Here is a 27,824-nt window from a genome sequence, read left to right as displayed (position 1 = left end):
TAAGTAATTGGGGACTTATCCCACAGTTTAGATGTTCCATAATGTTTGATCATTTACCCCTTAACTAAAATTTGAGCACTCACCCAGCACAGTTATTTATACATTGATATATATGTGAAATCTCATCCATATTTTTGTAAAATACAGATACCCGTGTATAAATATGCTAGTATTTCCTTCATACATTCAGTGGATTTTCTTGGGCACTCCTTGAGGTAGTGTTCTCTAAGGGTCCCCAGGCCAACAAAATTAGCATCACCTGGGAACTTGTTAGAAAACCATGTTCTCAGGTCTTGCCACAGACCTACTGGGGCAGCCAGCTTCCAAGATGGCCTCCAAAGATTCTGGCCTCCTAGAATTCATGCCTTGGTGCAATCTCCTCCCACATTAAATAGGGATGAATTTTTAAACCAATAGGATGTTGCTAAAGCTGCCAATACAAAATTACCAGAAATGGGTTGACTTTTATAAAGGAAATTAATTTGAGGTAAAAGCTTACAGTTCTGAGACAGTGAAAAGTCCAATTCAAGGCACCATCAGAGATGCTTTCTCACCAAAGGCTGGCTGCCAGCAGATCCTGGAGGGTCTGCCAATCTCCCTCTACTTTCTCCTCAAGCTCAGCTGTGGGCAATCTGGCTTCTCTCCCTAGGCATAGCTCCTGGAGCCTCTTGGGGCTTCTCTATCTTTCTGCAGCTGTAGGTGAACCTGGAGTCCTTTCCTTCACATGGCAGGGTCAAAATGGCAGAGCACCCTTTCTCTGTGTCTTTTCTGTGTGTTCTCAGTTTATATAAGACCCAGCAAGAGGGCAGAGACCCAACCTGGGTCATGCCTCACTGACATATACTCTAATCAAAAACCTGAAAGCAATCTAATCAAGCGCTCTAATCAAAGGCCCCTTAACTGAATTTGATGCAATCAAAGGACCCCACACTCACAGGAATGGATTATTTAAGAACATAATCTTTTCTAGGATTCACAAAATTCAAACCATCACAACAGAGTGTGATTTCTGAGGCCAGGTCAGAAAAGACATTGTTCCCTTTCACTTAGTTCCCTCCTGTTTGCTTTCTCTATGAAAAGCCAGCTGCCATGCCATGAGGTCACTCAATCACCACAGCAAGGTCCACATGATGAGGAACAGAGGCCTCCTGTCAAAGGCCAGCACTAACTTGCCAGTGATGCAAGTCAGTCATCTTAGCAGTGCATCCTTCAAACCAGTCAAACTACAAAATGGCTGCAGCCCCAGCTGACCACGAGACCACAACCAGAACCACCCTGCTAGGCCACCTGTAAATACCAGGCCCACAAAAATGGTATGAGATGCATTATTTTTCTGCAAACCTACAACTACTCTAATAAAAAATATAAATTAAAAAAAAAACTACATGAGATAATAAATATTTGTTGTTTTAATCCACTAATTTCTTGGGTAATTTTTTACACAGCATTAAATAACTAATATACAGGAAGTGGACTTGGCCCAGTAGATAGGGTGCCCATCTACCACATGGAGGTCCACGGTTCAAACCCCAGGCCACCTTGACCCGTGTGGAGCTGGCCCATGCGCAGTGCTGATACACGCAAGGAGTGCCGTGCCATGCAGGGGTGCCCCCGTGTAGGGGAGCCTCACACACAAGGAGTGCACCCCGTAAGGAGAGCTGCCCAGCACGAAAGAAAGTGCAGCCTGCCCGAGAATGGTGCCGCACACATGGAGGTCTGACACAACAAGATGACACAACAAAAGGAAACACAGATTCCTGGTGCCACTGATAAGGATAGAAGCAGTCACAGAAGAACACACAGTGAATGGACACAAAGAGCAGACAACTGGGAGGGGGAGAAAAAGAAAAATAAAAAATAAATCTTAAAATTAATTAATTAATAATACAGCTACATAATCCATTATTCTGGGAATAGGGCCTAGCAATGAGTGTTTTAACAAGCCCTCCAGGTGATTCAGATAGACACTAAAGTTTGAAAACTAGACCCAGAGATGGGTTGAAAAACTTCCATAAAGAGCCATACAGTAAGTTATATCTTAAAAGCCATATAGTTCTTGTCAAAATTAATTAGCTCTGTCATTACAACATGAAAGCAGCCACAGACAACACATAAACACGGGGGTTTTTCTGTGTGCCAATAAAACTTTATTTACAAAAACAAGTGGCACTAAATTACAGTATGCCAGAAGTGGGATGGCTGTCACAGTGACGGCTGTGGCACACTGTGGCCTTTAAGATGGCAGCGGGCCTGCAGGAGGAGGACCACTTTAGGTTGCCATGCAGGCATGTGGAGCAGGACAGTATCACTGTACTCACATGAACCTCACTGAGACGGCGATCGGGGCACCAGAGACCTACCAGGGCCACAAAAATTTAATTCCTTTTTCACCTTCGATTCAGTTCCAAGGGCTCCAAGGACTCGTCAAAATTCCTAACAAGCAATCTCCCCAAAGAAGTACATAACTTTAGCTTTTATTTGTCAAATGTGGGTAAAGATAACCCTCAAGGCAGTTTCGACTGCATCCAGCAAACATTCTCCAGCTCTGGAGCCTCCCAGCTCAAATGTATGGGATTTAAACAAGATTAAAAAAATTTAATTTGTGCAACAAACAACTGGTATCAGATGACACAAGAAAGAATGATCCAGGCAGAGAAGAAATCCCACAACCATAGCACAGAAGTTATCAAACCATATATGGTTATCAAGCCATATACGTAGGAAAAAGAGTGCAAATTCAGAAAGCAGCTCAAGATGTTTCAGATGCAGTACCTAAGAGAAAAAGGTCAACTCCCATGAACCCTACAAATACAATTCAAAAGACACACAGCAGCAGCAGTGCTTCTCAGCAGCCATAAAGGGACAAAGTGATTCATTTACTGGCACTGAAGGCCTACAAGAAACCTGAGCTGCTTGCTCCACTGCAGAAAGATGGCATCAATTAAAAAGACAAGAACTTCCTCAGAGCAATTCTGAAATAGGTAGCCAATCTGAATCCTAATGTCCTCTCATATACCTTAAAAGATTATGTTTTAAAGAGCCTCAAAGAGGGAAGCGGACTTGGCCCAGTGGTTAGGGCGTCTGTTTACCATATGGGAGGTCTGCAGTTCAAACCCCGGGCCACCTTGACCCGTGTGGAGCTCGACCATGCACAGCGCTGATGCATGCAAGGAGTGCCCTGCCACACTGGGTTGTCCCCTATGTAGGGGAGCCCCACACACAAGGAGTGCGCCCCATAAGGAGAGCCGCCCACCGTGAAAAGAAAGTGCAGCCTGCCCAGGAATGGCACCACATACATGGAGAGCTCACACAACAAATGATGCAACAAAAAAAGAAACACACATTACTGTGCCGCTGACAATAGAAGCAGACAAAGAAGACACAGCAAATAGACACAGAGAACAGACAACCGGGGTGGGAGGGGGGAGGAGAGAGAAATAAATGAAGAAATAAATCTTTAAAAAAAAACATATATATATATATATATATATATATATATATATATATATAAGAGGTTCCCATATATCCCACACCACACCACACCCCACTCCTCCCACATTAACAACCTCTTTAATCATTGTGGCACATTCATTGCATTTGGTGAATACATTTTGGAGTACTGCTGCATCACATGGGTATTAGTTTACATTGTAGTTTACATTCTCCCCAGTCTATTCAGTTGGTTATGGCAGGATATATAATGTCCAGCTTCTGTCCCTACAATATCATTTAGGACAACTCCAAGTCTCGAAAATGCCCCCACATCACATCTCTTCTTCCCTCTCCCTGCCCTCAGCAACTACTAAGGCCATTTTCTCCACATACATCAATGATAAAATTTCATTGCTAGAGTTACAACAGCTCTATAATAGAATACCAGTAAGTCCACTCTAATCAATATTTTATTCCTCCATCCTGTGGACCCTGGGATAGTAATGTCCACTTCACCTTGAAATCTAGAGGGGGCTTAGATCCCACATGGCTGATGGATGTGATTCTCCTGCTTGCAGTTGTAGGCACTCTCAGTTCCCTGTTGTGGGGGTTGACCATATTCACCTCCCTGTTAGTTGGCCTGGGTAAGTCCAATGAACCAGAGAGTAGGAGTTACAACTCTGCTCAGGCTCAGGACCCAGCTGGCACATGCCCAGTCCAGAGCTTCAAGTTTCCTGAGTATACACCAACCCCAGTACCAACCACAGGTTCAGTAAAAGTGACAGAAGAGGCATGTGTAGAAAGGTCACATCTGAGTCCAACTCTATCACACTCAGGAACACAAATTACAAAGTAGGGCCCACTGACAAGGCACTGAACTCCAGGGCCATCTGCCATGACCATAGAGCCTGTGTGTCTCCATAGCTCTCAGGAGCAACAGTACCTGGGATTCTATCTAATTGTATCTACTTTGGCTCTCTCTGGGATCCTGCTGAGACGTGCATAAGCACGACCCCTCTGATGACCTCCCAACTCTTTTTTGAAGACTCTTAGCCATATAATCTCATTTGTCTTTATCAATATTCCCCTTTTATTCAAGGTCTTTTTCTAATTGCATCATTAGCTAGTGATTGGTAGTAATCCCTTGGTACCAGGGAGGCTCATCCCCGAGAGTCAAGTCCCATGCTGGGGGTAAGATAATGCATTTACACGCTAAGTTTGGCTTAGAGAGTGGCCACATTTGAGCAACACGGAAGCTCTCAGGAGGTAACTCTTAGGCACTCTGCAGCTCTAGGCCTAGTCAAAACTTCAGGCATGCAGGCTCATAAGCATAGTCATCAGTATCAAGGGCTCATCTTTGGACCATCCTTCTTCACTGGTCATTGCCCTTGCACTTGGGGGATTGTTGCTGTTCCATGTATATAGGGTATATAAAAATGTTCAGATATTCGTTGGGTATTTTCATACTAGTTAGAGTTACAAACGACAACTGAGGTAGTGCTGAGTTATTAGACTATGAATTCTAACTCCAATTCCCCTAGCACTCAGAAGGCCAGAAGACTCAAGACTACCTTCTGATAGTTTTAGTCAAAATGGTAGTTATCCATTTATAAACCCCCTCATCATGACTCTTCTACCTTCCACTTACTTGTTAAGTTTATTTCTCTAAGACTTAAAGCCTTCCAATTGCTCCTATGCTGGTTGAGCCTTGAAATCCTACAAGTTATGTGGCCAACTCCTACTCTCCTGTTCTTAGGGCCTTTCCTGGACATCTAACAAAATGACAGTGATTGACCAGTCCCAGCCCCAAAACAAGGGATATCTCCAACTGCAAGCAAAACGATTTCATTCCTCTGCCCCATAATATCTATATCCTTTCTCAGCCTGAAGCAGTCAGAGGGCACATCATCCCAAATGCCTCAAGACTGAGGAATGAACAAAAATAAGGTGGTGGGGGGAGTGTAACTGCTAACTAAAGTAGATTTATTGTTATTGTGGTTATCTTATTTTAACTGAGTAATTGTAACAATTTATATAAAAATAAATTTTTAAATTAAAAAAACAGTAGTATCTACTAAGAGAAAGAAACTAGACAACAGGTACTACATATTGTTTGACTCCATCTATGGAAAATAGAAATAGAAATAAATTGAAAAACAGAAACAGAATAGCAGATGTGTATGCCAGGGGAAGCATAGAACGATTGAGAGGTAATTTTTAAGGGGTAGAGCTTTTTTCCTTTTTTTTTTTTTTCATTATTATTATTATTGGAATGATGAAAATTCTCCAATAATGACTGAAATGATAAATGCGCAACTACATGATTACACCAAATACCAATAATTATACACTTTGGATGAACTGTATGCTTTATCGGTACGTACCAATAAAACTGATTTGTTTGGAAAAAAATAAAGAAATGACACTGAGACTGTTGAGGGAACTTGCCAAGTTAAATAACTCCAGTCACGTTCCAATGAAGGAGTTAAAGAGAGCTGTGCTGCCTCAAAAGAGTCTTCCTCAACACCGGCACTCCCAGATTATTTGATAAAATATATTGTTATTGTCTCCTATGAGCAATGCCAGAATTACAGGGATGACTTCAATGCCAAGTATTATGAGTACAGGGCCTTGCAGACCAGGATGGAGACTGTTGCTAGATTTATCAGACTTGGTGCAAAATGAAAGTACCTTTCTTTGAGCTCAAAAAAGCATCAGAATGTTCATGAAGTTTTACAAGAGTATCAGAAGATCAAGCAGTCTAGTCCTAATTACCAGGAAGAAAAATACAGATGAATTTTCATAATAAGCTGGCTCATATTAAAAGACTAATAGGCAAATTTGACCAACAGCAAGCAGAGTCACGGCACTAGAACTCTGCTGGGGCCAGAAGATGAGAATAAAGTTAAGTTTATTTAATTAAAATTCCAAATGAGTTGCATGAAGATTCCAAAAGGATGAAATTTCACCTGTTGAAAGTTTCAGTATTAGTAAACTTGAGTTCCCTTTTTTTTTTCCACTTTACTTCACTTCCCTGTATTTTTGAAGCTTTCTCTGGTCCTGTTTTTCCCCTAAAGACTTGCGTTTATGTCAATAAGAAATCTTTTATTTTAGGCAGATAGGGGAGATACAGTATCTATACGTCAAGTCATTTTTTTTCATCAAAAACTTATGTTTGTCACTAGGAATTTTTTTGTAAGATATTGGGAACCCAATTCTCACACTTCAATGTTGTGTGCATAAAAAAAAATAATAATAATATCCAAAGTCAAATGCTTCAGGATAAACATAAACCGATTTTCTGACCCTTCTTAATGTGAACTCTTTGCCATAAGTTGTAGAATGATTAGAATTGCGCACAAAATACAAAAAACTAAGTATATATGTACGTACGTAGATATACATACACATATGTATATACAGGCTTACTTGATCTAGAACAGTAAATCTGCCTGCAAGTTAACTCCTCATTGCAATGGTTGCCTTAAGGTGTTTACTAGTTGAGTACATAGTGTGGTTAAACATAAGCTACACCGCTTCCCACTTGATTAGAGCAACAGGAAGCACACCTACCAGAGTCTGAAGCGTGTGCTTGAACTGTGTGTGTACAGGTTATGTGGATGTGAGCAAGCATCAGAAAAAAAGCTGCAACTCCTAGAAGACCAAATGCTAAGGTTAAATACTGACAGATGCTACTACAAGGGCTTTTTTCTGTCAAATTGTTACTTTATTGCAGAAGACAATGCATTTCCATTTCAACAGTTTGTCAGCTTTAATAATGTTAGGTAAAATCATTATGTTATTAAAATGAAAGAGGCCTACAGTTTGGGAACAAAAGTATAAAATTAAACATGCAGGTACCTACTTACATACTGCTATAATGTTTTGTTGGTTTTCCTTAGGAGGTACCAGAAAATGAGCCCTGGACCTCCCATGTGGGAAGCAGGCTCAATTGCTTGCACCACATCCACTTCTACAAAGTATTTTTTGAAGACACATATGCAAAGAGGTTATTACCTACATGTAATATATATCTGAGGTTTTTTTTTGGTTTGTTTGTTTGTTTTATCCTGGGCACCAGGATTATTAAAAAGCAGATATAGTTAAACATATCATACTGTGATTCATCAAAACAGCACACATTTTCATTTCATGGGGCATATATGTGACTTAAATTATCACTTGTTTCATCATGTGGGAACATAAATTATGTGGTTAAAAATATAAGGACTTTGAAGTAATGTTAATTCAAGTTGTACTGTCATTTAGTATTGTCTTTCCAAAGTGCTGCCAGTTGTAAAGGCAAGCATTATGTTTACAAATCTGTTTTGAAATGTTTGTCAAATTTGGGGCAGTATCTTTAATAAAGATGTTTGTCTCCAGCATCCAAAAACAATAACTTTTTAAAAAGTGACAGAGGAGTGGGCATTGCTCAGTGGATGAGTGCCTGCTTTCCATATAAAAGGTCACAGGTTCAATTCCTAGTACCTCCTTAAATAAATAAATAAAACTAGCTTCTTTCTTTCAAGTAGCAACTTCCTTAATAATAATTTTTAAAAATTTATTTTTGCATCTTGGGATGTACATGTTCCTAGAAGGAAAGCTAGAGTATAAAACAAGGGACTGAAACCACAGTGAACTCAGGTGTGTGGTTAGTAATACAAATACAAGGAAGTTTGTTCAGAGAAAGCCTGGTGAGGCTGCCCCAGGGAGCAAAGGGAGTGAGAGTGCTGGCTCCCCACCGGTGCTCTGGAGGCGGAGCTCAGGTGCTCCGGTCGAGAGCAAGCCTCACCACTGCCTGCCTGCAGCCCAACGCTCTTGAAAGGACAGCGAGACTACAGTGAACCAGCTCCCTGGGGGCACTACAGGACCCCTGAGCAATAAGCCACAGCTCCGGCCACTGGTTTCATCGCTTCTTCTGTAGCTGTCATTTTGTTTGGCTCAAACTTTCTAGCACTATAAAAATGTGATAATGGCAATGGAATGTTTCTTCAGTGGGTTCTTTGTGCTGCCATATGGTTGATTGCCTTAGATGGTCAATTTCTGATATTACCTAGCCCTAAATTTTGGCCTTTTGCAAAGCTTGGCAGCTGCATTTGGGCAACAGAGAACAGAGCTGTTGTCCCAATTATCAAAACCACTGGTTTACAGAGCAGATGTGGCTCAAGTAGTTGAGCACCTGCTTCCCACACAAGAGGTCCCGGGTTTGGTTTCCGGTGCCTCCTAAAAAAAAAAAAAACAAACAATAAGCAAAATAAATGAAAAAACCAACTCAGGGTTACCAACATGACTCAGCAGTTACGAAGTTCTGGGTTCAGTCCCCAGCCCTGGTACCTCAAAAAAAAAATTAGTTTAAGCCTTGGAATCTTAATCTAAGGATCATGTAATGGATTAACTGGCTGGGCAAGCTCAAGGCTTGGCTGGTTTGGAATGGCTGCACAAGAATATCAAAACCCCTGCTAATTACATTGGAGCTGGGCTATCAGTAGGAAATGCTTTCATATTTTTGTTTGTCAAAAGTGAAATACCAAGTAACAGACATACCACAGATACCACACGTTAATCACAGAACATGCAATCAACCAACTCAAGATAACTGGTATGAATATTACTGGGTGGATAAACTTCCTACAGTGGGAAACAGATATGGCTCAACTGATAGAGCGTCTGCTTACCATATAAGAGGTCCAGGGTTCAGTACCCAGGGCTTCCTGGCCCTATGGTGAGCTGGCCCAAGTGCAGTGCTGCCACACACAATGAGTACCGTGCCACGCAGGGGTGTCCCCCATGTAGTGGAGCCCCACTAACAAGGACTGCGCCCCACAAGGAGAGTCACCCTGCATGAAAGAAGTACAACCTGCCCAGGAGTGGCACCACACATATGCAGAGCCGACACAGCAAGATGAAGCAACAAAAAGAGACACAGATTCCCGATGCTGCCTGACAAGAATGCAAGCGGACACAGAATAATACACAGCGAGTGGACACAGAGCAGACAACAGGGGAAGAAGGGGGGAGAAATAAATAGGTTCTAAAAAAAACCTTCTACAGTGCTACACCACACAGTGGGCTGTAGTCTCACAGTGATAGCTGGAATACTCTGGATCCACATTTGCCAGTCATTTATATCAAGGACCACAGTAGACAAAATGGTGGTAAATATGTAGGGGCAAGTCAATACGATTTTGACTATGTCTTCGTACGCTTCAGTGGCATCTTTCTCACAAGTACAGTCTACTTTTTGGCTTACTACATAGCCATGAAAAATAGTCCTAAACTATATTCTGAAGCAATCTTAGGAGGATTCCTTTGAGGAATCCTCTGGGCAATAGCTACCTGCTGTTAGCTAATCGCTAACTAATCACTCTCTTAAGTGTGTGGTCAGTTTTCCAATCATCATTGCTGATCCAGGATTCATAACTCCAGTGTGGGATATCTTCCTGTTTAAGGAAATACAGAGTCTAAAATACTACCTGTTAATGATATTTATATTTTGTATCATCTTGATGGGAGGATTAGGCCCTGCTCTTTCTAAGATCTAACAATCAAAAGACCAGCAGATGGCAGCAGTGGTTAAAAGGCCATCTCTGCCACTACAGCAACAATGTTCCTTAAAGAGTTCATTTTCAAATTATAAATGGACCTCAATCATTCTTTTTTCACAATATATATTTATGTATTCCCTTCCTGTCCCCCTCCCCCCCACCCTGCTTTTGCTGTCTGTATCCATTCACTGTGTGGTAGTCTGTATCTTTTTGTTTTTTAAGATGTATTTTTATTTCTCTCCCCTTCTGGCTCCCTAACCCCCCCCCCCCCCACAGTTGTCTGCACTCATGTCCATTTGCGGTGCATTCTTCTGTGTCCAGTTGCATTCTCGACGGCACTGGGAATCTGTGTCTCATTTTGTTGCATCATCTTGCTGTGTCAGCTCTCTGTGTGTGCAGCACCACACTTCTGGGCAGGCTGCGCTTTTTTTCGTGCCGGACAGGCTCTCCTTGCAGGGCACACTCCCTGTGTTTGGGTTTCCCCTATGTGCGGGACACTCCCACATGAGATGGCACACCTTGTGCGGCAGTACTGCACTTGGGTCAGCTCACCACACAGGCCAGGAGGCCCTGGGTTCGAACCCTGGACCTCCTATATGGTAGGTGGACACTCTTATCAGTTGAGCCACATCTGCTTCTATTTCTTTTTTTGGTCTTCTCATTTTTTTTTCTCTTCTAGGATTCACCAGGATTCAATTCTGGGACCTCTGATGTGAGAGGTTCCCTGTTAGCTGCGCCACCTCATTTCCTGGTTTCTGGCTCACCGCACTGGCACTCAGCTTGCCATGCAGGAACTGGCTTGCCATGTGGGCACTGGCTTACTATGTGGGTGCTGGCTTGCCACGGAGGCACACTTTCTCTTCTTCTTTTTCACCAGGAGGCCCCAGGGATCTAACCATATGGTAGGCAGAAGCCCTATCACTTGAACCACATCTGCTTCCCTCAACCATTCTTCAAGTGTGTAAATGATTGTTCCCCACAAATGTGAGAAACATGGAAAACTGAGTTGCAGTCAAGTAGAAAAGGGAAAATTCTTCTGATGAACTGTATATGAAGGACTTAACCAAGTGATTAAAATGTCTACATTTTCACAGCATTATTTGAGAGGGCTCCTTTTACCACAATATGTAAACATTATTGCATAATCCAGAAAACCATATGGAGTCCATTTACAAAGAACTTACAGTCCAAATTTCCAACTTACTATCCTCATTAATTGAGAGAGGCAGAAATAATTTAGCAGAGAAAAACTTACTTTATAATAGAATCAATTCCAAATGATCTGGATCCTAGATAAAGAAAATGTCAAGGGTGGTAACTGAATGTTCAAAAGTCCATTTCGTTATTTTTAGTGAAAACTTAAATTCACTTCAAATCAGTATTGCCCAACTCTACCTCACCCACCCACCTTAGCTCTAAAGATTTTTATTATCCCTAGATAAAATCCATCCTCAAAGAACAAAAAGTTTTCACCATTTGAACCTCTATTATATATGTGTGTATATATATAATTGTGTACGTATACACACACACATAATTGCATACATATACACACATACACACATGGTATACAGAAATATATCATTCAAAATTTGGGGGAACATTCTAGAGATACTGAAGTGAGTTCTAGCTTATCAGAATGAGAATTTTAAATGGACCAACACGTGTTTGGATGTATCATTTATTATTTTTTTTCTGAAATTCCTAGAATCTCTGTTGTTAACTGGTAGTTTTCCTGTTTTTCTCTTGTATTGATTTGTCATTTCCACTAGGCAAAGAAAATGACAGAAAGCTGGCTTTATTTATTTATGAAAACTAAACTGGAAACACTAGTGCAATGTTTATCACAATGCTTTCCATACTCATAAGAAATCAAAATTCTACAAGCTCTCACCTGTTAGTACAGTAATTGCTGTGCAGGAGAGATAGAACAGCATTCTGCTTAAATGAATGGACTCTGGTTTAAATCTTTTTTTTTTCCAAGAAAAGAAAGAGTTTATAGCCTGGTTGGCCAGCAAGGAGCCTCAGATTAGTCTCCTGGTTTGAATCTTATCTCTGCCTCTTCTTAGTTTTGACTTTGAACAAGTTTTTGAGCCTCCCTATATCAGATTCTTTATCTCTAAATTGGAATAATGATAGTATCTATCTCCCATGAGAGGTTCAAATTAAAATCTGTAAAATAAGTTCAAGAGTATCCGGCACTTGGCAAACACTATATAATTGTTCGCTGTTAATATGTGTTGCTTGAGAAGGTAAACATGTATCTATGGATTGGAGAATACCTTTTAAGAAGTTGTCTCACCTCTCATCCAAACAATTATACTTCTTCCTCTAGCTATGAATTCAACATAACAATGATACTGGTGTCCCTGTTTTAATACTGATTTGCTTATATAAATAAAATATTTGTAACATTTTATAAATAAAATTCATTTTAATTTCAAATTGAGAAAGCAGACTTGGCCCAGTAGATAAGGCATCTGTCTACCACATGGGAGGTCCGCGGTTCAAACCCCAGGCCTCCTTGACCCGTGTGGAGCAGGCCCACACGCAGTGCTCATGCGCACAAGGAGTGCCATGCCACGCAGAGGTGTCCCCGTGAAGGGGAGCCCCATGCACAAGGAGTGCACCCTGTAAGGAGAGCCACCCAGCACAAAAGAAAATTCAGCCTGCCCAGGAATGGCGTCGCACACACAGAGAGCTGACACACAAGATGATGCAACAAAAAGAAACACAGATTCCTGTGCTGCTGACAACAACAGAAGCAGACAAAGAAAGAACATGCAGCAAATGGACACAGAGAGCAGACAACACGGGGGTTGAAGGGGGAAGGGGAGAGAAATAAATGAAAAATAAATCTTTAAAAAAAATAATTTCAAATTGATATGTCATTGATTATGCTGATAAATGGAATAAACTGACATGATTTTTTAAAAGTTTGGGGAAGCAAATGTGGCTCAAGTGATTGAGCTCCCACCTACCACATGGGGGGGTCCGGGTTTGGTTCCTGGTGCCCCTGGAGAAGGCAAGCAAGACAGCAAAATTGGCCCAATGGGCAGGCATGGTGAGCGGACACAACAAAATGATGCAACAAGGTGACACAAAGAGGAAAGACAATGAGAGATACAACAAAGCAGGGAGCTGAGGTGGCTCAAGTGATTGAATGCCTCTCTCCAACATGGGAGGTCTCAGGTTCAGTTCCCAGTGCTTCCTAAAGAGAAGACAGGAAGACACAGCACACACAGCAAATGGACACAGAGAGCAGACAGTGAACACAAATGGGGGGCGGGGGGCAAATAAACAAATAAATCTTTAAAAAAAAAAAGGTTGTTCAGGAGCTATAAAACAAATATATGCCATAAGTACAAGTATACCTGAATGGGGTATAACTGTATTCTTGTTGTCATAGGTATGTTCTCTGGATAGGTAGAAGCTCATACAGTAGCTATCAAAATATTAAACTTTCATCCTGGGGAAGTCCTGCTTCTTTCTCAAATGAGATGGTAAAAAAAACAAAAAACAAACTCTGGACTACATAAGCCTTACCTAATAAAAGAAAACAGTCCAATATGCCAAGCCCTCAATCTTAATGCTTGCACTTATGAAACTTACTCCTGTAATAATGAAACTAAGCCTAATTATAATCAATGCCTAAGAGTTACCTCCTGAAAACCTCCTTGTGGAGGACTTCCCTGTAAGCCAAGCTCTGCAAATAAACTCACCACCTGCTCCCAAAGTGGGACATGACTTCTGGGCATGAGCCTCCCTGGCATCGAGGGATTATTACCAAGTGTTAACCAGCAGTGCATCTGGAAAAAGACCTTTACCAAAAGGGGAAAATATTAAATAAAACAGAGTTTTTAAACAAAGCCTCAATCAAAAGTGCTCCTCAGATTTTATACACCTGTATGATTGTTTTGTAGGTTTGCAACTTCATAAAAAAATATGTTTAAAAAAAAAAAAGTGCTCCTGAGGGCTCTAGGGACATCCAGACACCATAGGCAAGCCACAAAGACTCATGCAATCAACCCTTGGTGGGCCCTATTTGGGAAAATATGAAAATCTATTTCCCAAATATAACAGTTATACTTATTTAAAATTCCCCTAATCATGATTCTTCTACTCTTTTTATACAAACCTGTAATTTTCAATGCACTTGTCAAATATGTTTCTCAGAGATGTATTTCCTCTTCCCCATGATATCTAAGACCCCTCTCAGCCTGAAGCAGTCAGAGCAGGCATCATCCCAAATCCCTCAAGACTAAGAGAAGAACAAAAATAAGGGGGGGGAGGGGGGAGGGGGAAACGGACTTTGGCCGAGTGGTTAGGGCATCTGTCTACCACATGGGAGGTCCGCGGTTCAAACCCCGGGCCTCCTTGACCCGTGTGGAGCTGATCAGCTGGCCCATGCCCAGTGCTGATGGGCGCAAGGAGTGCCCTGCCACACAGGGGTGTTCCCTGCGAAGGGGAGCCCCACGTGCAAGGAGTGCACCCGTTCAGGAGAGCCGCCCAGCACGAAAGAAAAGTGCAGCCTGCCCAGGAAAGGCGCCGCCCACACTTCCCGTGCCACTGACAACAGAAGCGGACAAAGGAAAAGAAACAAGACACAGAAGCGGACAAAGGAAAAGAAACAAGATGCAGCAAAAAGACACAGAAAACAGGCAACCGGGGGAGGGGAGGGGAATTAAATTTAAAAAAATCCTTAAAAAAAAAAATAAGGGGGGAGGGAGCAGATGTGATTCAAGCAGTTGAGCCCCTGCTTCCCACATGGGAGAGCTGGAGTTCAGTTTCCAGTGCCTCCTAAAAATAAATAAATAAATGAATGAAAAAACTAACTCAGGGGAGATCGATATGGCTCAGTGGTTGAGTGCCAGCTTCCCACATTTGAGGTCCCAGGTTCAATCCCCAGCCCCAAGATCTCAAGTAAAATTAAAAATTAAAGAACTGTATTATATGAACAGAGAACCCTAAGTTCAACCACGGACTTTAACAGTACAATTATTAACATGTCCTATCATCAGTTGTAATGAATTTTCCACACCAATGCAAGGTGGTGGTGGTGGGCTGGTATATGGGAATCCTGTATTTTATGCATGATTGTTCTGTAAACCCACAACTTCTCTAGTAAAGAAAAAATTAAAAATTGAAAAATTAAATTTTTTTAAAAGAGGCAGATCAGGTTTGACCTATCTATAGACTAGGCAAACAAGGTAAAATACGATCATATCAAAACTGATCTCATAAAATGGGCCCTAAAGAACCAAAGGGACTGCCTCGTGAATAACTGAACAAGCATTTCTAACGAGTTAGCAGGTGATGCTCATGCTGCGGCTGATCCAGAAACCATGCTTTCAGACTATCTTCGCCTTAGGATTTACGGCCTTAGGGTATACAGCCCCACATCTCAAATCATAGGTACAAATATTAGCACCAGTAAAGACATGAAATAAACACTGGACTTCCATGTCCACACTTGCATTGCAGGAGCAATGATGTATAATTGTGGTAACCAATACAGTAGCACCTAGCTACATGGGCTATTGAACAACTGAAATGTCGTTAGGCTAAACTGAGAGTGCCATACGTATAAAATACACAGCAGATTTCAGAAGCTTAGTTCAAAAAAAGGAAATATTTCACTGAGAGTGCCTTTTCAAATATCGATTACATGTTGAAATGTATTATTTTCTGTATCCTGATTTAAATTAAATAGGTTATTAAAACTAATTTCACTTGCTTCTTTTTCACTCCTTTTTTTAATGTGTGGGCTCATGTTATATTTCTATTGGTCAGCGCTGAGCCAGAAGGACAGTGGAGATTGGCTTAAGGGAAAAGAGAGGGCAAAGGACAGTAAGAGAGCTGATTCAGGCAGTAATAATGGAGGGGCAGAGGAAAGATGATACACAGGGATATGATGCATCAGTCACCAAAAATCAGGCGCCTGACTCATGCTATAAAGGGAATATGGGGAAATGATCACCAAGGGTATCTTTACGAGCATCCAGGTAAAACCCAGTACCATTTGCAAAACCAGAAAGTGGAGAGAAAGAGGCTGGGCTTCAAGTGTTTCTGGGAAAAGCAGGGCAGGCTCCCCAGGAGGCAGCTGGAGGGATGCTTCTGGGGCTCAGAACAGAAGCCCAGGATGAAGTTAAGGCCTGGGGGAGTTGCTGGCATCTCAGTGGTAGCTGAAGCCAGCAGTGAGTCAGACGGCTCCCAAGGGAAGAGCCTGTGGGGGCAGAAGAGCAGGTACCGGATCTGAAAGAGCCCTCCTCAGGAGCCTGGGAGAAGCCCAGGCCATGAAGAATGAGAAAAAAATTCTCTGAAAGGGAACACTAAACCCAGGAGAGAAGAGTTTAGTAGGAACCCAAACAACCACTAGTTTTTCACTTACAGAAAATGAATAGAAAATGAAGCAGATATTTTAGGGAAATTAGAAATAGAACAATAAGAACTAAGATAATCAAAACAACTGAACATGGAGAAAACAAAATTACAGCAAGAAATGGAAGAAAATCAGCTTTTAATTCCAATGATACTCTTACATATACTGAGAAGAAAATTACTAAAATAAAGAACAGACTTCTAGAACACAGGACAAAAGTCCACATAGGAGGTGCTAGGAGGAAGTTTTCAGCTTATCAGTAACACTGTGAAGGTCACCACCCAGGGGCATGGCCACCAGAGGGCGGAGTGAAGCGTGAGCTGTAGAATGCTCCCCTGCCCCACCTTACAGCACACCAGCAGGGCTCAGTGCAGGAACAGTGGCTGTCAGCTCCAAGAGCTGCGAGACAGACTTCTCAACAGAGTCTTGGGAAGTACAGAGGGAAGTGCAAAGTCAAGAGGGAAGGAAAAACAAGGACACTCGAGGAATCTGAAGCCTCTCCCACCTATAGGTCCAACAAACATTAAACAGAGCCCAACTCCTAGGCAGATTTCACATAAATCCTCACACTAAAGCCTATTATCTCAGTTCTTATTACCAGATACAACATGTTCAGCTTTCAACAAAAAATGACAGGACATGCCAAAAGGCAAGAAAAACTTACCCTGAAGATGCAAAGCAATCAGAATCAAACTCAGGTGTGGTACAGATGTTGGAATTATTACACAGGGACTTTAAAATAATTACGATTAATACTTGAAGAACAGATGGAGGGAAGTGATGTGGTTCAAGTGATAAGGCCTCCGACTACCTTATGGGAAGACATGGGTTCAATCCCTAGGGCCTCCTGGTGAAAAAGATGAGAAAGCGTGCCTGCACAGTGAGCCAGTGTCCCCATGGCAAGTCAAGTGCCAGCATGGTGAGCCAAGTGCCCACACAGTGAGCCGAGTGCCCATGAGGTGAGCCGAGTGCTCATGAGGTGAGCTGAGTGCCCATGTGGTGAGCCAAGTGCTCACGCAAGTCCTGCATGGTGAGCTAAGTGCCCACATGGTGAGTCAAGTACCCATGCAGTAAGCCGAGTAAGTGCCCACATGGTGAGCCGAGTGCCCACAAAGGTGCCCGTGTGGTGAGCCAGTGCCCATGTAGTGAGTCGAGTGCCCACGTGTGTGCCCACATGGTAAGCCAGTGCATGCGTGACAAACCAGTGCCCAGGTGATAAGCTGAGCCCCCGAGCAGGGAGCCAATGCCCACACAAGTGAGTCACACAGCAAGAGGATGACACAACCAAAGAGAAACGAAAGGGAGAGTCAAGGTGAAGCATGGCAGAGAACAGGAACTGAGGTGGCACAATTGACAGGGAACCTCTCTCCACATCACAGGTCTCCAGGATTGAATCCCAGTGAATCCTAGAGGAGAAAGATGGAAGACAAAATGAGAAATAGATACAGAAGATCACACAGCGAATGGATACAGACAGAAAAAACAGTAGGGCAAAAGAGGGGAGGGGAGAAAAAAAGAGCAGATGGATAATGTAAGCAGAAAAACTCAACCAGAAACGCTAGAAATCAAAAGCATAGTGACAGAAAAGAAGAATGCCATTGACAGGTTCATCACACAAAGCCAAGGAAAGAACCAGTGAACTTGAAAAGGTGTCAACAGAAATGTCACAAACTAAAATGCAAAGAGAAGAATTAAAAAAGAGAGCATTCAAGAACTTGGGGACATCAAAAGGTATAATAAATGCATGACTGAAATACCAGAAAAAGAAAGAGAATGGAGCAGAAGAAATACTGGAAGTAATAATAGCTGAAAACATTGTAAAATTAATGACAGATAAAGGGAGCTCAGAGAACATCAAAGAGAATAACTACCAAGAAAACCACATCTAAGAATATCATATTGAAGTGCAGAAAACCAAAGACAAAGGGAAAAATCTTGAAAGAATACAGAAGGGAAAAACACATCTTACCTAGAGGGGAACTAAGATAAGAATGACAGTAGACTTCTCATCAAAAACCATACAAGCAGGAAGAGAGGGGATCATGTGAAATATGAATATGAGTAATACTGTATATATAACACTGCTTTTCTTTGAAACTGAACAAATGTATGTTAATGATACAATATGTTAATATCAGGCAAAAAAAACACAACACATTATGCTAAATGAAAGAAACCAGATACAAAGTACTAAATATTATATGATTCTATTTATATAAAATGTAAGTATAAATCAATTTATAAGTACGGAATCAGATTAGTGGTTATGTAGGGCTGGGGAAGGATAAAGGGTCAAGAGGCTATTGCTAAGTGGTACAGGGTTTTTCTTTTTGGAGTAATAAAATTGTTCTGAAATTTTTTTGTGGTGACAAATGCACAACATTGTGATTATACCAAAAGCCATTGATTATATACTCTGGATAGATTTTATGGTATGTGAATATATCTCAATAAAACTTTAAAAAAGAGAGAGGAGTGAATAATATTAAAAGTCTTGAAAGAAAAAAAAAACACTAATCTAGAATTAATGATTAATGAAAAAGACACACTGAAGCTTATCTTTGTTTAATTCTGATGACAATGAATCAATCTGAAAACCTTCCAAATGAAAACAAAAGGTTATTCATAAAGAAGAGAACTATCCTAGCTTTACGTGTCTCAACTGCAATGCTAGAAGGAAAAAGATTGTTTAAGATCATGAAAAAAATAAATTTCAATCTAGAAATTCTACACATAAACAGTTTTTCAAAGGCAAAAATCAGATGTATTCAGACAGCAGGGCCTCAGGAGGAATACATCACCCAGGTAACTTCTGTAGAGAAAACACCTGAGGAGGTGCTCTAACAAACACGCAAACACCTCTCAAGCCAGGGGAATATGAAAGGTAGGGAAGAAATGGGAAACAAAAAAATCTTGTTATAGATAGATGGTTACAACTAAATGGATGGTATTAACATGATTTGACATTTATAATGTAATGTTAGAGTAGAGTAATTGAAACAGAAGAGAAGGGGAAACCAACTAGCAAAATGAAGGAGTATGGGTATCAAGGTGGGGGGATTGAAGCTTTGTGAAGGTCATCTAAGGAGATCTGGAGAAGGAGTGACAACCACACCATGAAGCAGCAGAAGAACAAGTAGCTAATCCTGATATTACTAGATAAAGGCTTAGTTATAATTAAGGATCAGCTGGTAACTATGAGAACTGAAAATCAGAAAATTACCCGATTAACAGAAGAAAAATGAATAAATGAGAAATCTGAACAAGCCAGAACAGGCATATTAAAAGAGTATGATTAATGTATATAACATATATTATTATATTCTTACAGAGTCAGTAAACTAAGATGGATAAATATAATCAAATATATGAATAATTGCAGAAAATATGACTGGATGAATTTATCTAAGAAAGACTGTCATATTGGTTTAAAAAAATCTTGCCATTTGTTGTTTATAAAATATAAATCTAAAACAAAGTGATAAAGAATGGTGAAAATTGCCCTATAAAGTCTCTCTGTAAGATTTATGTAATAGAAATATGTTTCAAAAATTTTTAAGTTAAAAAAAAAAAACCATAGAGGCAAGAAGGCAGAGATTAAATCTAGCTGCCTCTTTTGTAAATAAAATTTCATTGGATCATTACAAAAAAATAAAAATAAAAAAGAATGGTGAAAATGAAGGAATGGACAAAAATTTCAGGAAAATGCAAATAAAGGGAAGCAAGCGTGGCATTATTATATTATATAAAGTGGAATGTGCAGCCTTAATCTTTCAATGGGGCAAAGAAAGGTGGCATGTAATGATAAACGGCAAAATTAATCAAGAAAAGACAAATCTGTGTGTATCCAAATAGAGGTAGGAAAAACTGCTACAATTATAAGAGAATTTGTTTAAAGAAAACAAAACCACATTACACTGGGAGAAAATGTATATCTATATAGAAGAAAGCTCAACTATCAAATAGAGATCATTTAACTCTTATGTTTTAGAAAATTTTGCAAAAACTGGTCAGGTAATAATAATAACTAAAATTTAGTGGATACTTTTATTTAGAAGAGCGACTTTTAAAGGATATTATAAATATATTTTTCCTCTTATAACACTATAAACCTATAACAGATATATTTTCCCCATTTAACAGATGTGAAAATCGAGGCAGAGAATGGTTACCAACTTCCCAAGGTCACCCTGCTCATCTGACAAGGCTCTACTCATAATCATTATGCTGTGCTTTGCTTAGAGAGAAACTGTTACTGAATTCTAAAAGTCAGAAGTTTTACAAGCTACACTGTCTTGACTGTGGGCTATAAAACTAAAATGGAAAAAAAAATTCACCCAAAAGTTATTGATTCGTGAAATGAGATACAGTGTACAAACAAAAACTTTAGATCAAAGAAAAAACAATCAACATCCAATTTACAATTTCCTAGAAAGAAACAGAAGGGAATAAGTTACATGAAAACTTGAGAGCCACAATTAAAGCTACTACAGAGAAAAATTGTCTTTAACTGATTTTTAAATTGAAAGACTGAAAATAATTATAAACTCTATATTTAGCTAAAAGAATTTTGAAAAATAACAAAATAAAAAGAAAGCATGAAAAGTAAGGATAAAATTCTAAATGAATGAAATTAAAGCCAAAATAAATGAGGAAGGCTAAATAAAACCAAATGCACTTTTTCAGTATATCCTAAAAAAGACATTATATACCCAATGGGCAAATTCGAGGGGAAAAGTAAAACAGCAAAATTATATAACAGAGTTGAGGAAAGGCATATATCCACAAAGATGGAAGAGTAATAAATTATAGAAAAATCATATGTGACATTTCACAGCAATACGTTTTCAGAATATAGAGGAAACAGATTGTTTACTAGTAAAATTTTAACAAAACTCATCCCCAAACAAGATAATCAGATCAATAACTGAAGATGAGATTTGCAAATCTACTGATGATTTAAAAACCAGCAGCACTGGAATCTTTAAAGTAAATTCTAGTCAGTCTTTCAGGAACAGATGAGTCTGGCATTGCCATATACTCTTCCAAAAAATATGGAATGCTCCCCAAATCATTACTGAACTATGGTAATCTTAAAATTAAAACCTTATGAAGCAGTACAACAAAAGAAAACTACAGGACAATTTCTCTTATAGTTTGGATGCAAATGTTCCTAATGAAATGTTAGCAAACAAAGTACAGAAGATTATTATTAAAATAATACATCATTTACCTAAGATGTGGAAGATATATATGCTAATTCAAGCCTACTGAGAACTGAAACAAATGGACCATTTGGCCTTTTATCTCTGTATAAAAGGGATTCAAAAATCTTGTTCGGGGCTTGAGATTGAAACAGAAAGCTCCCGAGTCTGGCCGGCCGTCAATAAACCATTTTTCCTTCTCAAAAAAAAAAAAAACAAAACATCATGATCCATTGGAAAATTCTCTCTATGAAAGTGGTAGCTTTCTTTTGTTCACAGCAGTCTTTTCATCTAAAACACAGTAGGTGCTCAATAAATTTTTTAAGTAAATGGAAGGACAAATAGGGTTTATTTCAATAACATAAGGCCAACTGAAAATAGAAAACTTATCCAATTTATTCTCAATGATGAATCATTACACCATACCTTAATCTTGTGTGCAAGAAGAAAATCACTAGCTAATGAGCAATTAGATGCAGAATTTTAACTACACATTAGCAATATTGATTTAATAATGGAAAAGGGAGGAAAACATAACAACCTGGAGCAATGTTGAAAATGACAAATAGCTACAAAGGTATATGACTTAGATTAAAAATCATGTAAAATGTTAGGGAAGAGATCATACATCTGGTAATGCGTCTAGTGTAAAATACTGTAACAACGCAATAATAAAAAGACAAATAATCCAATTTAAAAAGGGGCAAAGAATCTGAATAGATAAATCTCCAAAGAAGATACACAAATGTCAATAAGCACATGAAAAGACACTCAACATCATTAATCATCAGGAAAATGCAAATCAAAACCACACAGAAATATACCTACTAGGATGGCTATTATTTAAAAAATGGAAAATTACTAGTGTCAGTAAAGATGTGAAGAAACTGGAACCTTCATATAATTCTGGTGGGAATGTAAATTAGTGTAACTGCCATAGAAAATGGTTTTAAGAGTTCTTCAAAATGCTAAACACAGAGTTACCTACCATATGATCCAGCAGTTCTACTCGTTGGTATACACCCAAGAGAACTTCAAACATATGTCTACATAAAAACTTGTACGTGAATATTCACGGTAGCATTATTGGTAACAGCCAAAAAATGGAAACCCAAATGTCCACAAACTGATACATGGATTAAAAAAGTATGGCATATCCACACAATGGAATATTACTTGGTCATAAAAGAGAACAAAGTACTGACACACTACAACATGGCTGAACGATGGAAACATGCCAAGTAAAAGAAGACAGACACAAAGGCCACATGCTTTATGATTCCCTTTATATGAAGTGCCAAGAATAAGCCAATCTATACAGACAAAAAGTAGATAGTGGTTGCCAGGCAATGGGGATAAAGAAGGGTGGACAGTGATTGCTAACAAGTTCAGGGCTTCTTTTGCGAGTGATGAAAATGCTCTAAAATTAGACAGTAGTATAGCTGCACAACTCTGTAAATATACTAAAGTGAAGTGCACACTGAAGCGTACACTTTAAAAATTATGGAAGGCGGACTTGGTCCAATGGATAGAGCATCCACCTACCACATGGGAGGTCCAAGGTTCAAACCCTGGGCCCCCTTGACCCATGCGGAGCTGGCCCATGCATAGTGCTGATGTGCGCAAGGAGTGCTGTGCCATGCAGGGGAGTCCCCCGAATAGGGGAGCCCCATGCGCAAGGAGTGTGCCCCATAAGGAGAGCCACCCAGCGCAAAAGAAAATGCAGCTGCCCAGGTGTGGCACCGCACACATGGAGAGCTGACACAACAAGTTGATGCAACAAAAAGAGACACAGATTCCTGGTGCCACTGATAAGGATAGAAGCAGTCACAGAAGAACAGACAGTGAATGGACACAGAGAGCAGACAACTGGGGAGGGGGGGAGAGAGGGAAATAAATAAATAAATCTCTTTTTTTAAATTATGAATTATATCTCAATAAAGCTATTGTTTTTTAAGTATTACTGAAGGACATAAAACAATGTTTTTGAGAATTACGACTTATCAAAATATTGAGCCATCAAAATTAACAATAAGGGAAACGGACATGGCCCAGTGGATAGGGTGTCCGTCTACCACGTGGGAGGTCCATGGTTCAAACCCCGGGCCTCCCTGACCCGTGTCAAGCTGGCCCATGCGCAGTGTTGATGCATGCAAGGAGTGCTGTGCCATGCAGAGGTGTCCCCTGCGTAGGGGAGCCCCATGCACAAGGAGTGCTCCCCATAAGGAGAGCCACCCAGCGTGAAAGAAAGTACAGCCTGCCCAAGAATGGAGGTGCACACACGGAGAGCTGACACAGCAAGATGATGCAACAAAAAGAGACACAGATTCCCATGCCGCTGACAACAACAGAAGCAGACAAAAGAAGAGCACGCAGCAAATGGACACAGGGAACAGACAACTGGGGCAGGGAGGAGAAGGGGAGAGAAACAAATAAAATAAAATAATTAACAATAAAATTTTAAGGTAAATATTTAGCAAGCCAATTATTTTGTTTGTTTTTCTTAAAGTTTTTACAAGAGGGAAGAGATTTCACTAGATATATATTTTTTTTAATTCAGGAGGAAAAAGAGACAAGTAAATCTCCAAACAAAACTGCAGAGTGGGCTTTTGCCTTACTAGGCATTAACTATTTATCACAAAGCTGTTTTGATTGAAAGAAAATTAGGTCAGTGAGGGAAAAAAGTCCAGAAATAGATTCAAATATATATATAGTACCTTAATATACAATAAAATCACAACTTCAATTTAGAAATGCACAGGATGATTAATTTATTAAATATAGTTGACATAACGAATTTTAAAAGTTTGAGCAATATAGGTATGAAACGTAAAACAAAAAACAAAGAAACACTCAAAGTAAAGACATTTAAATCTACTATTAAAAGATAAAAATTTTAGATAAAGGACAACCAGCAAGATGGCAGCAGAGTAAGGGGCTCTTAGGGTCAGCTTGTGCTACAGGGCAGTTAGTAAACACTCAGACCTATCTGCAGCACCTGTTTGGGCTCCAGGAGACCAGAAGAGGATCCTGCAACATCCTAAAAGGAATGGAAGGAGGAGACTGCCCATCTGCAGAGAAGATTCATTGGTAGAGCGCTCCATGCCACATCCTCCACTGGAGGCATAAACCACCTCGGGAGCTGTTCCGCAGCTGGAATTGGAAGTCCCAATTCCCAAAAACGAGGAAGGAAGAGGCAGCTGGGAACCAACTTCAGTTACTGATGAGTAAATTTGGCTGGCTAAGGTATAATCCTAAAAACAGCTAAACTTTGAGCCTGTCCAAGTCAGAAAGAGGCCAGTAGCTGCCATTTTAACTCTGTGCCTGGCATGAGGGGAAGCAGGGAGGGCTGAAAATCACAATGCTGCTGGGGACTGGCTTCTTTCCACCCAGATCAGATTGCAGCTCTAGCCTAAGCCCCAGCCCCACCTCTGGGAGGGAGGAATCTGGGGGGACCAGAACCAGACTCTCCAGGAAACTCCAGGTCATGCTGCAGAGACCAATGATCACCCTACTTTGGCAGCACAAGCAACCCCAGGAGCTATTCTATGGCTGGAATTGGAAGCTCCATTTCCCAAAAACAGGGAAGAAAGAGACAGTTGGCCACCAATTTCAGCTACTGATTAGTAAACTTGGCTGGCTAAAGTATAGTCCTAAGAACAGCTGAAGTTTGAACCTGTCCAAGTTGGAAAGAGGCCAGTGGCTGCCATTTGACTCCACCCCCAGCTCAAGGGGAAGCCAGGCTGACTGAAAATCGCAGTGATGGTAGAGACCAGTTTCTCTCACCCAGATCAGCCTGCAGCCCTAGCCTAGACTTCAGTCCCACCTCTGGCAGAGAGGAAGCCAGCAGGCCCTGCACCAGCCTATCCAGGTCCCTTTGGCTGGCACAGACTGAACAGTCGGAAGTCTACTGGGGTAACTGCAGTCATCTTGGACCCACACTGCATAGACTGCAGCTCCATCCCCTCTCCAGGGAGGGCAGAAAGGAACATGAAGTTTCATCAGTCTTTCTGGGCAACTACAGTCTAGCCCTGCACAACTTCGATTATTCCACACAGCTGTGACTCTGCCCCTATCACTGGCAAAGGAGAAAGTTGGGAGAAACTTCATCAGTCCCTGAGGCAATGACAGCTGCTTGTGCCGCTACAGCTAATAGCACCAACTACATCTTTGGCTCCTACTGCACAACCAGCAAGGGAGAAGGGGCAGGAAGCCCTAAACTAAAGAGAAAAACTGCACCCAGAATACATACTCTAGTAAGCCAGATGCCAAGATGCCAACAAAAAATTAAAATCCACACCAAGAAACACAAAGATGTGGCCCAGTTAAAGGAACAAGATAAGTCTCCAAATGACATAAAGGAGTTGAAACAACTAAGCATAGATGTTCAAACAAATCTCCTTAATAAATTCAATAAGATGGCTAAAGAGATTACATATATTAAGAAGATATTGGGGGAAGCAGATGTGGCTGAAGTGACAGAGCTTCCTCCTACCATATGGGAGGACCTGGGTTTAATCCCTGGGGCCTCCTGGTGAAAAAGAAGAGAAGGCGTGCCCACACAGCGAACCAGTGCCCACACAAGTGCCCACATGGTGAACCGGTGAGCGCAACTGCCCACGTGGAGAGTACAAATGCCCGTGTGGTAAGCCAGTGCCCGTGCGAGTGCCCATGCAAGTGTCCGCATGGTGAGTCAGTGCCCACGCAAGTGATTACAGCAAGATGATGATGCATCAAAAGAGAAACAAGGGGAGAGTCAAGGTGAAGCACAGCAGAAACCAGGAATGAGGTGGTGCAATTGACAGGAAACCTCTTTCCCCATCAGAGGTCTCCAGGATCAAATCACAGTGAGTCCTAGAGGAGAGAAAATGAGAAGACAACACAGACAACAAAAACAGCAGGGTAGGAGGAGGGGAAGGGGGAAAATAAGTAAATCTTAAAAAAAAAAAAAAAGAAGACCCTGGATGAGCACAAAGAAGAATTTGAAAGAAAGCATACATAGAAAAATAGCAGGCCTAATGGGAATGAAAGGCACAATAAATGAAATTAAAAATACATTGGGGGAAGCAGATTTGGCCCAACAGAGCGTCCACCTACCACATGGAAGACCCAAGTTTCAAATCCAGGGCCTCCTGACCCATGTGATGAGCTGGCCATCACTGCATACTGATGTGCGCAAGGAGTGCCGTGCCACGCAGGGGTGTCCCCCGCAAGGGGGGCTCCATGCACAAGGAGTACACCCTGTAAGGAGAGTCATCCAGTGAGAAAAAAATGCAGCCTGCCTGGGAATGGCTCTGCACACACGGAGAGCTGACACAGCAAGATGACCCAACAAAAGGAGACACAGATTCTGGCTGCCGCTGACAAGAATACAAGTAGACACAGAAGAACACACAGCAAATGGACACTGAGAGCAGACAACTTGGGGGGGAGGTAAGAGAAATCTTAAAAAAATACATTGGAATCATATAGTAGCAGATTTGAGGAGGCAGAAGAAGGGATTGGTGAGCTTGAGGAAATGGCCTCTGAAAGTGAGCATACCAAAGAACAGATGAAGAAAAGAATGGAAAAAATTGAACAAGGCCTCAGGGAACTAAATGACAGCAAAAGATGTGCAAACATATGTGTCATGGGTGTGCCAGAGGAAGAAGGGAAGGGAAAAGGGGCAAAGGGAATATTTCAAGAAATAATGGTAGAAAATTTCCCAACCCTACGGAAGGACATAGATATCCATGTCCAAGAAGCACAACAGCTCCTATCTGAGGAAAATCTGAATAGAACAACTCTGAAACACATACTCATCAGAATATCAAATGCCAAAGACAAAGAGAGAATTCTGAGAACAGAGAAAGAAGAGCAATGTATAACATATAAGGGATACCCAATAAGATTAATTGCTGATTTCTCACCAGAAACCATGGAGGTAAGAAGACAATGGTATGATATATTTAAGATACTGCAAGAGGAAAACTTCCAGTCAAGGATCTTACATCGAGCAAGATAATCTTTCAAATATGAGGACGAGTCTAGAATATTCACAGATAAACAGAAAATTAGAGAATTTCTAACCAAGAGACCAGATTTTCAGAAATACTAAAGGGTGTGCTAGAGCCTGAAAAGAAAAGACAAAAGAGAGACCTGAAAGAGAGTCTAAAAATGAAGATTATTATATCAATAAAAGTAACTAAAAGGGTCAAAAGAGTGGTAAAAATAAAATATGACAGATAAAATCCAAATAATCTATAATAAACTTATCCAATA

At 40.7% G+C, this 27,824-nt stretch overlaps 1 protein-coding gene and 2 pseudogenes across 1 annotated transcript in view; 2 read left to right on the top strand and 1 right to left on the bottom strand.

Annotated features, from left to right (window-relative positions):
• LOC101416860 (putative zinc finger protein 487) overlaps nucleotides 1-27,824 on the bottom strand; it is a 55,893-nt gene that overhangs the window by 14,810 nt on the left and 13,259 nt on the right.
• On the top strand, nucleotides 2,129-5,208 carry LOC139439185 (RNA polymerase II elongation factor ELL2 pseudogene; annotated as a pseudogene).
• On the top strand, nucleotides 9,471-10,050 carry LOC139439184 (transmembrane protein 144 pseudogene; annotated as a pseudogene).

This window comes from Dasypus novemcinctus, chromosome 6, assembly GCF_030445035.2.
Source record: "Dasypus novemcinctus isolate mDasNov1 chromosome 6, mDasNov1.1.hap2, whole genome shotgun sequence".
Classification (NCBI taxonomy): Eukaryota; Metazoa; Chordata; class Mammalia; order Cingulata; family Dasypodidae; genus Dasypus; species Dasypus novemcinctus.
The sequence above is the reverse complement of the archived record's forward strand: the minus strand, read 5'-3'. Positions and strand labels throughout refer to the sequence as shown.